This window comes from Balaenoptera physalus (assembly GCF_965194825.1).
Source record: "Balaenoptera physalus genome assembly, chromosome: 10".
Lineage (NCBI taxonomy): Eukaryota > Metazoa > Chordata > Mammalia > Artiodactyla > Balaenopteridae > Balaenoptera > Balaenoptera physalus.
Genome location: NC_138889.1, coordinates 42,319,971 through 42,331,986, shown reverse-complemented (window position 1 = coordinate 42,331,986; position 12,016 = coordinate 42,319,971). Strand labels below are relative to the sequence as shown.

At 41.2% G+C, this 12,016-nt stretch overlaps 1 long non-coding RNA gene and 1 pseudogene across 2 annotated transcripts in view; both read right to left on the bottom strand.

Annotated features, from left to right (window-relative positions):
* Nucleotides 1-12,016, bottom strand: part of LOC309636721 — a 939,587-nt gene that overhangs the window by 147,676 nt on the left and 779,895 nt on the right. The gene's annotated exons all lie outside the window — the stretch shown is intronic.
* LOC309667991 (lysine-specific demethylase 4D pseudogene) lies at nt 6,211-7,987 on the bottom strand (annotated as a pseudogene). Its single transcript has one exon. The product of its transcript is annotated as a lysine-specific demethylase 4D pseudogene (transcript).

Genomic DNA, 12,016 nt, shown 5'->3' with positions numbered 1-12,016 from the left:
CCCAGATTACAGCCCCTTCTGCCTCCTACACTGACCTTATCCTAACTATTCACGTAGTAATTTTGGTAAACATTATAAAATTAAAACTCTGTCCATTTTTGAAAACTTTATATAACCGTGAAGAAACACAAATGTATTTATGTACTTTAGTGTATTTTTGGTGTAATTTTTCATCATTTACGCCGTTGCATGCAGCTGGACTTTTCTGTTTCAGGGCTGTAAAGTATTCAACCATATAAACTTTCTACTGTAGATGGGGCTTTGGGTTGTTTCCACTTTTGGCCTCTTACAAACAGCGTTGCTCTGAAACTTCTCTGACGCCTATACTGGCCATAGAATATGTAAACTGCAAGTTGCCAGATGTTTTCAACACATTTTACCAGTTTACGCACTAGCTGCGTGCAAGGGTGTTCATCGCCCCTCACTTTTGCAGACCTTTGGTGATTTTCTGCCTTTACAGTTTTAGCCGATCAGGTGAGGGAACACGGGCACCTCATAATGATTTGCATTTACTTGGTTCCTAATAGGGGTGAACCAATTTTCTGATGATTATTGTCTGATTGGAGGTGGCCCTTCAGGAAGTGCCTCATCAAGTATTGTGTCCATTTTTCTGCTCGGTTGTCTGTCTTGGTAGTCGTTATATGTTCTGCTTATTACTTCTTTACTGGGTATGAGTAACGCGATATCTGTTCTCACTCTTTGATTTGTCTTTTCACTCTCTTTTTCATTGTTTTTGATCCACAGAAGTTTCTCTGTACCTTTAACAGAACAAATATTATTAAAAATAGCTAATATATGGTGACTATCTAATGCCAGACACTGTTCAATGCACTCTGCATAAAATAATTTATTTATGCCTTATCTTCATAATGACCGTATAAGGGAAATCCTAGGAACCCTATTTCTCATATGAGGAAACCGCATCAAGGAGATATTAAGAAACTTGCTCAAGGTGACAGATCTAGTAAGTAGGGAAGTATTCAAATAAGAATCCCAAGATGATTCCTTAAAAGAAGAACAAAGAGGGGTGATTTCTCCTCTACCGAACTGTGGTATTTGAGCTGCAATGGACAAATGTATCTGCATACAGAATAGGGAGGCCAGACACAGACACATGGATATGTGGGAGTCTGCCTACGATGGAGGTAGCGTACCAAACCAATGGGGAAGGATGGGCTATTCAATATGTGGTAGTGGCATTGGCACTATTTTGAGGGGTGGGTGGGATTGGAGCTTGACCTCATACCACTTACATAAATAAATTTGAGGTGCATTACAGATGGATAAAACACAGAATTTTAAGAGAAAATATTGAAGAAGGTCTGTATGAACTCAGGGTGGAACAATGGCTTAAAGAACCAAAAGCACCATGATGGGAACGTCTGATATATTTAAATGATTCCAAACTAATGACTGTGATGGTTAATTTCACATGTAGACTGGGCTAAGAGATGCCCAGATAGCTGGTAAAGCATCACTTCTGTGTGTTCTGCATGGCTCTTCCGGGAAGAGATTAGCACTTGCATCAGTAGACTGAGTAAAGAGCGCCTTCACCACTGCAGGCGGGATCACCCACACCACTGAGAGCCCAAATTCAACAAAAGGGCAGAGTAGGGGTGAATTTACTCTCTCTGCTTGAGCAGACGCATCCGTCTTCCCTTGCTTTGGGACATCTGACATGGGCACTCCAGGTTCCCAGGCTTTCGAACCCAGACTCAACCATATTCCCCGTTCTCCATCTTGCAGACGGCCTACCTGACAGATCGTGGGATTCCTCAGCCTCCATAACCAAATGAATGAGTTCCTCTCATAAGAGCTATACATATATCTCCTATCGGTTCTATTACTCTGAAGAACCCTGACTAATACTATGACGTAAAAAATTAAAAGAACTTACAGTGTAGGAGAAGTTTGTCATCATACATGAAATAGACAATGAATTAGTATCCTGAATATCACATAACTTCTACATAACAACAACAAAAAATAGTCAAACCAAAAAAAGTAGGTAGAGCTTTAGAGTAGGTAATTCAGAAAAGAGGAAATCCAAATGGCCAATAAATACAAGAAGATGTGCAGGATTACTAGCAATCAGAGAAGCTGTTCTCTGCCCATTTTGATTAGGTCTGACAATATAAAAAGTGGGTCAAGATATGGAGAAACCAAATCTCTCCCACACTGCCAATAGAGGTGGAAATTGGAGGGCAAGCGGGCTTTTTCTAAAAAGTTAAAAGTGAACATAAATACAACCCAGGAATCCTATATACAAAGCTGCTCTGTAAAGCATAGTTCGAAATAACAAAGATTTGCAAATAACCCTATTGTCCATCAGCAGCAGAACGAATAAAATAAAATAAATTACCCAGATCTAGTGGACTTTGTTGAACTAACTAGGGACTATAGATAGGAAAGTCTTTAGATCTTGTAACTGTAATATTGACTTTTTTAAAAGGTGATGGTGGGGGTATGTTGTTAAAACCACACGACATACTACTTTCGGTTTCGTAGCCTTTTGTCTACAAACTTGATGAATATACACTGGACTTGTGATTGTTATTTCTCAGAAGTGGAGAGAGGCCTAGGAGAGATCGTGGCAGTAAGAACGAAGATGGCTCTATCCTTGCCTTTATTTAATTGTCATTGTCAATGTCCCTTGCTTTTCCAAGATTAAGTATAGCAACAACTTACTGGACATGGAAGAACAGCTGGATCTGGGTATCTTTTCCTGAGAAGAGTGGTCCAGATTGTGAGTATCCAAATTGAGTGTGCCAGTTGACTTGAAATAAAATAGAATTTTCAATACAGTTGCTGGATGAACCGCCTTCATTACCACCCCCAGCTCCTGATCCTTTCAAGAAGCCTAATTTTTTTTTTAATGGAAGTATAGTTGATTTGCAATATTGTGTTAGTCGCAGGTGTACAGAAAAGTGATTGTTATATACATATTTTTTCAGATTATTTTTCATAATAGATTATTACAAGATATCGAATACAGTTCCCTGTGCTATATAGCAAATCCTTGGGTTTTTTTGGTTTTGTTTTTGTTTGTTTTGATTTTTTGTGCAAATCTTTGTTGCTTATCTGTTTTCTGTACAGTCGTGTGTATCTGTTAATCCCATACCCCTAATTTATCCCTCCCCTGCTCCCTTTCCCCTTAGCTAACCACAAGTTTGTTTTCTATGTCTGTGACTCTGTTTCTGTTTTGTATATAGATTCACTTGTATTGTTTTTTAGATAACACATATAAGTGATCTATTTGTCTTTTTCTGTCTTACTTACTTCACTTAGTATGATATTCTCTATGTCCATCTATGCTGCTGCAAGTGGCAATATTTCATCTTTTTGTGGCAGAGTAATATTCCACGGTATGTATATACCTCTTCTTCTTAAACCAATCATCTGTTGATGGGTACTTGGTGTGTTTCCATGTCTTGGTTATTGTAAATAAGGCTGCTATGAACACTGGGGTGCATGTATCTTTTTGAATTAGACTTTTCGCCTTTTCCGGATATACGCCTAGGAATGGGACTGTTGGATCATATGGTAGCCCTATTTTTAGTGTTTTTAAGCAACCTCCATACAGTTTTCCATAGTGGCTGAACCAATTTGCATTCCCACCGAAAGTGTAAGATGGTTCCCTTTCATCCACACTTCTCCAGCATTTATTATTTGTAGACTTTTTGACGATGGCCATTCTGACAGGTGTGAGGTGATACCCCTCTGTGGTTTTGATTTGCATTTCTCTAATAATTAGCGAAGTTGAGCATCTTTTCATGGGCCTGTTGGCCATTTGTATATCTTCTTTTGAGAAATGCCTACTTAGGTCAAGAAGACTAATTTAGGAACCAGTCTACTGGTAAAACTAAACTGTATTTTTAACATTGCTACTCTTTATTGGGCAAAGGAAATTTTGTTTCAAGTATAAAACTGGGTGAATACATAAGGAGTATAGTGGAAGAAATATTTTCTGAAGTTTATTTTTGTCTCTTGGCCTTCAAAACCCCCAATTTTGTTATCCTAGGTTATTTGGAGCGTGTATCTGCCGGGAAGAGATTGTGATATCCCTGAAATATGACAAGGAAAATTTCAGTTTCTAAAATTTAAAATAGCAATATGAGCCAGGCTACTGTCTTCATAGAGACTTTTCAGAGTTCCCTTATTTCTCTGCACTGCCATATCCACAACTGACCTAAATGAAAGGACCAAAAGCCCTTAAGTTCTCAGTTACTTATCACATGAAAGTTTACTCCTTGCTCATATGAGATCTACTATGGTCCAGTTGCTCTCCAGGGCTGCTGCCTTCCCAGTAATTCCAGTCTGCTTCCATCATGTGGTTCCACCATCTCAATACAGGGCTTAATCATCTTTCCAGCCAAGCATCTCACTGCCATCCTCCACTGAGGAGCCTGAGTGCAGTCTCTCAGCTTCAGTTTTCCACAGACTATACTACCACAGTGTTGCCTAGCTGCATGGTGATAGGGATGAGACGTGGGCTTTTGCTACTCCTCAATCAGAACTTCAAAGAAGCCTTACTTTTTCATTAGTCCTGCCTGTAGTCTTACATAGTGCTTCAAATTCCAGATTCTTACTGAAATTCTGTAGGGGAGAGCTGGAGGGAAGAGAGATGTGGTTTGATTCTCTGAAGTGTTTCCTTCTGCATCCAAACTATCATGTTCAATTTCCAAAATTGATTCTGACTTTGGCCACTTCTGTGCATTTTCAACACTATGGCCTAAGTCAGTAACCATCAATTCTCACCTGTATTACTTAGATGTTCTAACTACTTCTCCTGCCCCCAAGGGGTCCACAGAACAATTAAGGTGATTAGTTAACTGTGCAAATTATATCATGTCAAGTGCTGTTTTCAACTTCCAATGCCTTCTCATTTCAAGTTGAAAAAAACTCAAATATTTCACATGAGCTACAAGGTCCTGCATACCCTGGACCCTGCCTCTCCCTTCTCAGTGCCCCAGACACAAATGAGCTTCCTCTCTATCCACACAAAAACACCAAGCTCTATGTTAGGGCTGTTACACTTGCTGTTTCATCCAAGTGGAAATCAGCTCTGGACCTTCCTTCTTGTCATTTGGGACTCAGAAAGGTCTCCTGCTCTACGAAGTATTCCCTGACCACCGGAACCACACTGCCCATTCTGCACTAGCATCCCATCCCCTTTAATCTCTTCACAGAACCATGCCCACTTGAAATTGTCTTGTTCCTTTATTTGTGGATTGGTTTATTGGGATGTGTCAATGACTTAACCTTGTGAAATATACATACAGCATTGAGAAGGCAGTGGAGACTTGCAGAGAAGATTTTCACATGCTGGCACTTTTTGTCCTCTGTTTGCTCATCTCTCCTAGCAACTTGGATCAGCCAAGTGCCAGGTGATTCCCACCAAGTCATCCTTCAGATAGGCCTGCAAACCAAACCCCCCAACCCAGCCAGCCAGCTGGAACCCAACAATCAACCCCAAACTCACTCACCAACATCACACAAGGCAACCAGCTCATAAAAATAAGATTTGCTTGAAATGTTTTGATATAATTATTAAGAAAAGTGCAGAAAAAACGACCACCTCTCAGTTGACTGACTGAACAACACAGAAAATAAAGTCAGATTTTAATATTCTGGTTACCTTTAATATATTTAATAAACTCAGATTTTAACATTCTAGTTACCATACTAGCAGAGAACACATTTTCAATACATCAAAGACTCAGAAAGATTATCAATTATTATCTTAGTCTCTACTGACCTAATTGGTCAAAAGGGCCTAGTTTGGCAAGAAAAGCAGGAAGGGAAGGGGGAAGAGGAAAAGGAGAGAGACTGGAGGGTAATCAAAGCCCAGGGTTCTTTAGAAGTACAGCAGCATCCAGAGCTGGCCCACAGGATGGGAGTGTGAGGTAGATTGGGCTCTGGTGACCTCAGCAGGACCTAGTTCCCAGAGATACTAGAGTGTCCAGTGCATGAAACCTCAGTTTGTGACACAGGAGTTAGCAGTGTCCAAGGATTCCAGGGTCTGGAAGGAAGAACAAACTTTGGAGAATTTGGTAAACACCAGGGAACCAGCATGTCCAGCGGCAGCACAGGAGGCACGCTCACGCAAGGCTAGTGACCTGTAAATACCCAAAGCTCTGAAATGGAAATATGACCAGTCTCAAAGGATCCCCATGCAAGAGCAGTGGGGTAGAAAGGCATCCCCTGGGCTTAGGGGACAGGGCCACAACCACAGCCAGAAGCCGTGGCGGGATGCTGGAGCCCAGGGCTGAGCGGGGCGGCGCTGTCCGGCGAGGGTGCATCCACAGGCAGGGGCTGAGCCTCTGGGTCCTGAGCTGTGTCTACCGAAAGCCTCCTCTTGGCCCTGGGGGGAGCAGCTGGCTCCTGAGTGCCCTGTTCCCAAGGACGACGACGAGGGCCACATCTTCCAGCTGGGTGGCGATCCGGGGCGGATGGACCTGGGGTCGGCGGCTGGGTCGGGCCGGGCTCCGCGGAGGTGCTGGTGGCCGCGTCCCTGAACTGGTCGGCAGAGCAAGAACCCCGGGCCGGCGAGGGGCGCCGGGACACAGCACGCACAGGGACTCGGTGGCGGGTCCCACCGCCCGCGGCTACAGCCCTACGGGGGCGCAGAGCGCGGCGGGGCAGGTGGTGCCTCGTGGCGAGAGCGGCTCCCAGGGACGCGCGGACCTCCCTCCAGGCGTTCAGGACCTGGCTGTCCGGCGCCGTGGGCTGCGTGTGGTCCACCACGATCCGGTCCTGCCCGCCTTTCCACAGCTCGTAGCGCTCCGGTTGCAGGATGCGCACGAAGGCGTCCATGGAGAAGGCGACCCGGGCCTCCCCGCAGCTGCACTGCGAGGCCACTTTGCCATAATCGATCCAGCGCGGGCAGGCGAAATTGATGGCTTCCGCGCAGTTGAAGCCATGGTTGAAGCCAGAGTGGTAGCCATAGGGAAAGGTCACGATGAACTCTCCAGCCTCCTGAGTGATCCGATCGAAGGGGATGCCGTTGTCCTTGAGGACCGTGGGCGAGATGAGAGCCACCTTGTGCCGCAGGAAGGCCTCACAGCCCCGCGCGCTGCCCGGGAAAAGCTGCCTGGCCAGGCGTTCCAGGCGCCGGCCGTGCTCCGGGGGCACCGCGTACCAAGTCTTGGGCTCCCCGAAGTGCAGGTAGTTGATGCTGTAAAGGTCCATGTCCTCCGTGTGCCAGGCGAAGGCGGTCTTCCACATGCCGAAGTACAGGTAGGGGGTGTTGACGCCTTCGATGACCACTCCGCACTCCTGCTCCAGCAGGTCCTGAAGGGTTCCCAGGTGTCCAAGGTTCCACTGCTCCGTGTTTTGATCGAATAAGGAGCCACTGACGTCCGCACCATATACTGGTGAATCGTAGAGGCGTGTTTTCCAATATTTTCGCTCCAGCTCCTTAAAATCAAAGTGTGCTGGAGTCCGGTATTTTTCACTATTTGCTAAGTGGTGGTACTCACCCACGGTCATGGCTTTCTTCTTTTTGTGGTATTGAGTAAACACACCTGCCTGCCCAGAAGTCACCTGCTGGAGGGGAGCGGCTATTAAGATGTCATTGATATCATCATAGGTCTGTCTGGCTTTCCAGTCCTTGGGTGGAATGATCTTCGCCACGCCTGCTCGGTGTGCACCTTGGGATTCCATATAAGCAATGTATTTATCGAAATCATTAAACTCTTCTTTGGTTGGATGAAATACCATTATTCTACAACTTGGGTTCTGGGCCCAGTTGGACTTAGACGTCATAGCTTTCATTAATAAGCAGGAAACTCCCAAGTTTTGATTTATGTTCTGGATAGGTGAAGATGCTGGGAAACAGTACTTTTTCAAAAATGGGTTGGAGTATATCAGCAGGAACCCCCAGTAGACTTTAATGCAATGAGTTGATAATATTTCTTAGGCTTGCTGATTCTCCAGGGGACTCCACGCTGGGCAGAAGCCTTGCTCAGGACTGGTGCTGGCTGAGCCTGCAAGTCTCTGATGTCCTTGGTTGACACTTGGCTCTGTCCTCTTGAGATCTAGTGAATCACCCAGCCCTGGCTGGGTATCCCAAACGTAGTGTCTTCAGGGCAGTATTGAACAAAAAACCTAAAAAAAAAAAAGAATAGAGACAGGTTGAAAACTAATGTTTGGAAATATTTACTCGGGAACTACAAAGAAAACACCACCATGGACTATAATTGCATATTCAAATAAAGGCTAAAATTTCATAAGATTGACAATACAAGAAATGGTGTTGTTGTGAACAATGGAAATTCTTGTACTCTAGTAAGGAGAATGGAAATCGTTCCATTCACTTTGAAAAACTATTTGGACAGTATCCACTAAAATTGAACTTACCCATGTGCTATGATTCATGCCTAGGATATGTGTATGTCTGTGCAATGAAAGTCAAGTCCAAGAGTGTTCAGAACAACATGATTTCAGAAGCCAAACACTGGAAACAACTCAAATGCCAGTCAACATTAGAATGGATAAGTACATTGTAGTATATTCATACAATGGAATATAATACAGAAATGAAGATAAACAAGAACTACATGAAAATATAAGAATAATTCTATAAACATAATACTGAGCAAAATTATCCAGACTCAAAAGAATACCTATTCTATGCTTCCATTTACATAAAGATGAAAAGGTACCTATAAGATGATGATATTTTTTGGTACCAACGTAATCTATGTTAGAAGTCAGAGTAGTGGTTACCTTTTTGAAAGAGAGAGGTTGTGAGTGGGGCTGTGAGGAAGTCTCTAGAATAATGTGAATATTCTGTTCTGAACCCAGGTACTGGTTACACAGCCATCAGAATGACTCATTGTCATAATTCTTCAAGTTATGATGATTTTCACAAATTTCTATGAAATAAATTTTTTAAAATTTATTTAAATTATTTCAATAAATTTAAAATTATAGTTTAGGGTGAAAAGCATTAAAACAGAATGATATCTTCCATTGTACCAAAAAGAAAAAGAAGGGTGATTGAAACTATATGAACTAAAGTTTCAATTGAAGAAGCTATAAAATAGAAGAAGAGAAAGAAGGGGTAGGAGTAAAAAAATAACAAAAATAAAGACAAAATTAACGAAAGAAAACACATACAAGACAGAACACTGATGATCAAAAATATTCTTGGAAGAAATTAATGATAGCAATACACCATGGGCATAACCGAGCATAAGAAAGAAGGGGAAAATAAACCACTAGGAATGAAATAGTGCACAAAAGAATTTTTAAAATCTTGAAAGAGAATCTTAGGAGAAACTTGACAGCAGCATTTTCAAAAGATAAGAGAAAAGAATAAATTTCTGGAGAGGAAACATATCCAAAATGGATGCAAGAAACACCAGAAAGCTTGAGTAACACCCCAGTATAAGAAGCTGGTTCAAGGTATGACCCCTGAAAGTCCAGGAGACACATCATTTTGCATGTGAATCTAGAAAACTTTCAAAAAACAGTTAACTCTTATTGTGCAAATTGCTTCAGAGTATAGAAAAAGTTGGAAAGCTACTCAGATGAGGCTATTCTGCTCTCTGATAGCCAAACGAAAAAAGGACAATAAAAAATAAAGCTACAGGCCACTTTTGTTTATAAGCATAGAGGAAGGCATAAAATGGAATGTTATCCAATGAAATGCAGCAAGATAGTAAAAGAATAATACATCATGACCAAATAGAATGCAAGTATGATTGAACGTTGGAAAATTTAATGATAAAATTCAGAATATTAACAAAGTAAATGAAAAATATCATCATCTTATAGGTACCAAAATAGCATTTGATGAAATGGAAAATCCATTCATGATTTTAAAATTCTTACTTGCAAAGCATCAAGAGAAACTTTTTTTTGTAAGATAAAGAATTTCAAGGTAAAAAATAGCGAAGATCATTCTTAACAGTGAAACAAAAGTAACATTCTCATTCAAGTTAGGAAAAAGAGATGCATCAGCATGAAAAGCTGCTCAATATCACTAATTATTAGAGAAATGCAAATCAAAACTACAATGAGGTATCACCTCACACCAGTTAGAATAGGCATCATTAGAAAATCTACAAACAACAAATGCTGGAGAGGGTGTGGAGAAAAGGGAACCCTCTTGCACTGTTGGTGGGCATGGAAATAGATAGAGCCACTATGGAGAAGAGTATAGAGTTTCCTTAAGAAGCTAAAAATAGACTTACCATATGATCCAGCAATCCCACTACTGGGCATATACACAGAGAAAACCATAATTGAAAAAATGCATGCACCCCAATGTTCATTGCAGCACTATTTACAATAGCCAGGTCACGGAAGCAACCTCAATGCCCATCGACAGACAAATGGATAAAGAAGTGGTGGTACATATATACAATAGAATATTACTCAGCCATAAAAAGGAACGAAATTGAGTCATTTGTTGAGACGTGGATGGATCTAGAGACTGTCATACAGAGTGAAGTAAGTCAGAAAGAGAAAAACAAATATCGTATATTAACGCATGTATGTGGAATCTAGAGAAATGGTACAGATGAACCGGTTTGCAGGGCAGAAGTTGAGACAGAGATGTAGAGAACAAGCGTATGGACACCAAGGGGGGAAAACCGCGGCGGGGTGTGGGTGGTGGTGTGCTGAATTGGGCGATTGGGATTGACATGTATGCACTGATGTGTATAAAATTGATGACTAATAAGAACCTGCAGTATAAAAAAACAAACAAACAAACAAAAAACAACTAATACTAAACTTTTTTGGGTTATTTGTATGGAAATATGTTAATATAAAGGTTTCAGACATTACATGAAATTTCCAGAAATCTTATATCTTCTGGTCTAATGTTATAAGTCATAATTCTAGTTATTACTTTAAAATGTGTATCTCAGAAATAACAAAATTTCCTTGTCAATTGCATTATTATGAACTTTCATCCAATCTTTAACCGTGGTCATTTTCAAGTCTTTTGTCATTTACAGACAGTTCTGGGTGTACTCTGATGCTTTTGCAAAAATGTTCCTATAAAAGGGTTTCATCTTCAAGAAATTCATGGAAAAGACTCTGACAAGTACAGGTTTCTGGTAACTGACTATACTGCTGAACTGAATGAATAAGCATGTTCAGAACACTAATGGAAAACTGATGAATTCATAAAAGTGCTAACAAAAGATCAAGATGAAAAAACAATTAATTAGGTGGGACTGAGTCAACTTATGAGGATGATTTAATTTTTGTGACTTTCTGTTGGAATTAAAAAAACAAGAAATCCCACAAGGACTCAGAGGCAAAAAATATACAAATCAATTTCCACTGCAAAGTAAAGGAGTTGTTACAGTGGAGGATTACTGGACTGAATGTCAATATTATGACATAGTATGAGTGAGTTTCGTGTTGGGTAATTGCAATCGTTGCTTTTGTTGTGGTCATCCATTTACAATGCTTGGTGTCAGTTTATTTATCCCTTATAAAAATAAAATACAGTGTGTGTGTGTGTGAAAAGAAAAAAACATATTGAAAACAATGTGAAAAATAAATCTCACCATGTACACTCCACTTTCAACTTGAACTGTGTAGAGCAAATGTAATAGTTATGATTTAGGACAGAAAATATATGTGTACAAATAAGAAAACAAAAAAATAACCAAAGAAAACTATCTCATTAACCCAATTTCAAGTGCTCCCTTATTACTGTTTCCTAATCCTCTTAAGCTCCCCTAATTTCCACCCTTCAAATATTCTCTCTCACTTTCCCCTGTCCTCAAACTTCAGGCACACCTATTCCACCCCACTTAGAATCCTCCAAATGTCCGAAAAGTCCCTAAGTGATCTGGCCCACCATCACCTCTTCACCTCACCCCTTTCTACCCTGCTCCTTGCTCTCTCATTCCAAACACATTCCTGGCTGTGTCTCAAAAAAGGCCGGTATACTCTTGCCTGATGGTCTTTGCACCCAGGCAACTCTCAAGCCTCAGCCCAAACATCACCTTTTCAGGGAACTCTCCTCTGATTGTCTTGCTTTGGA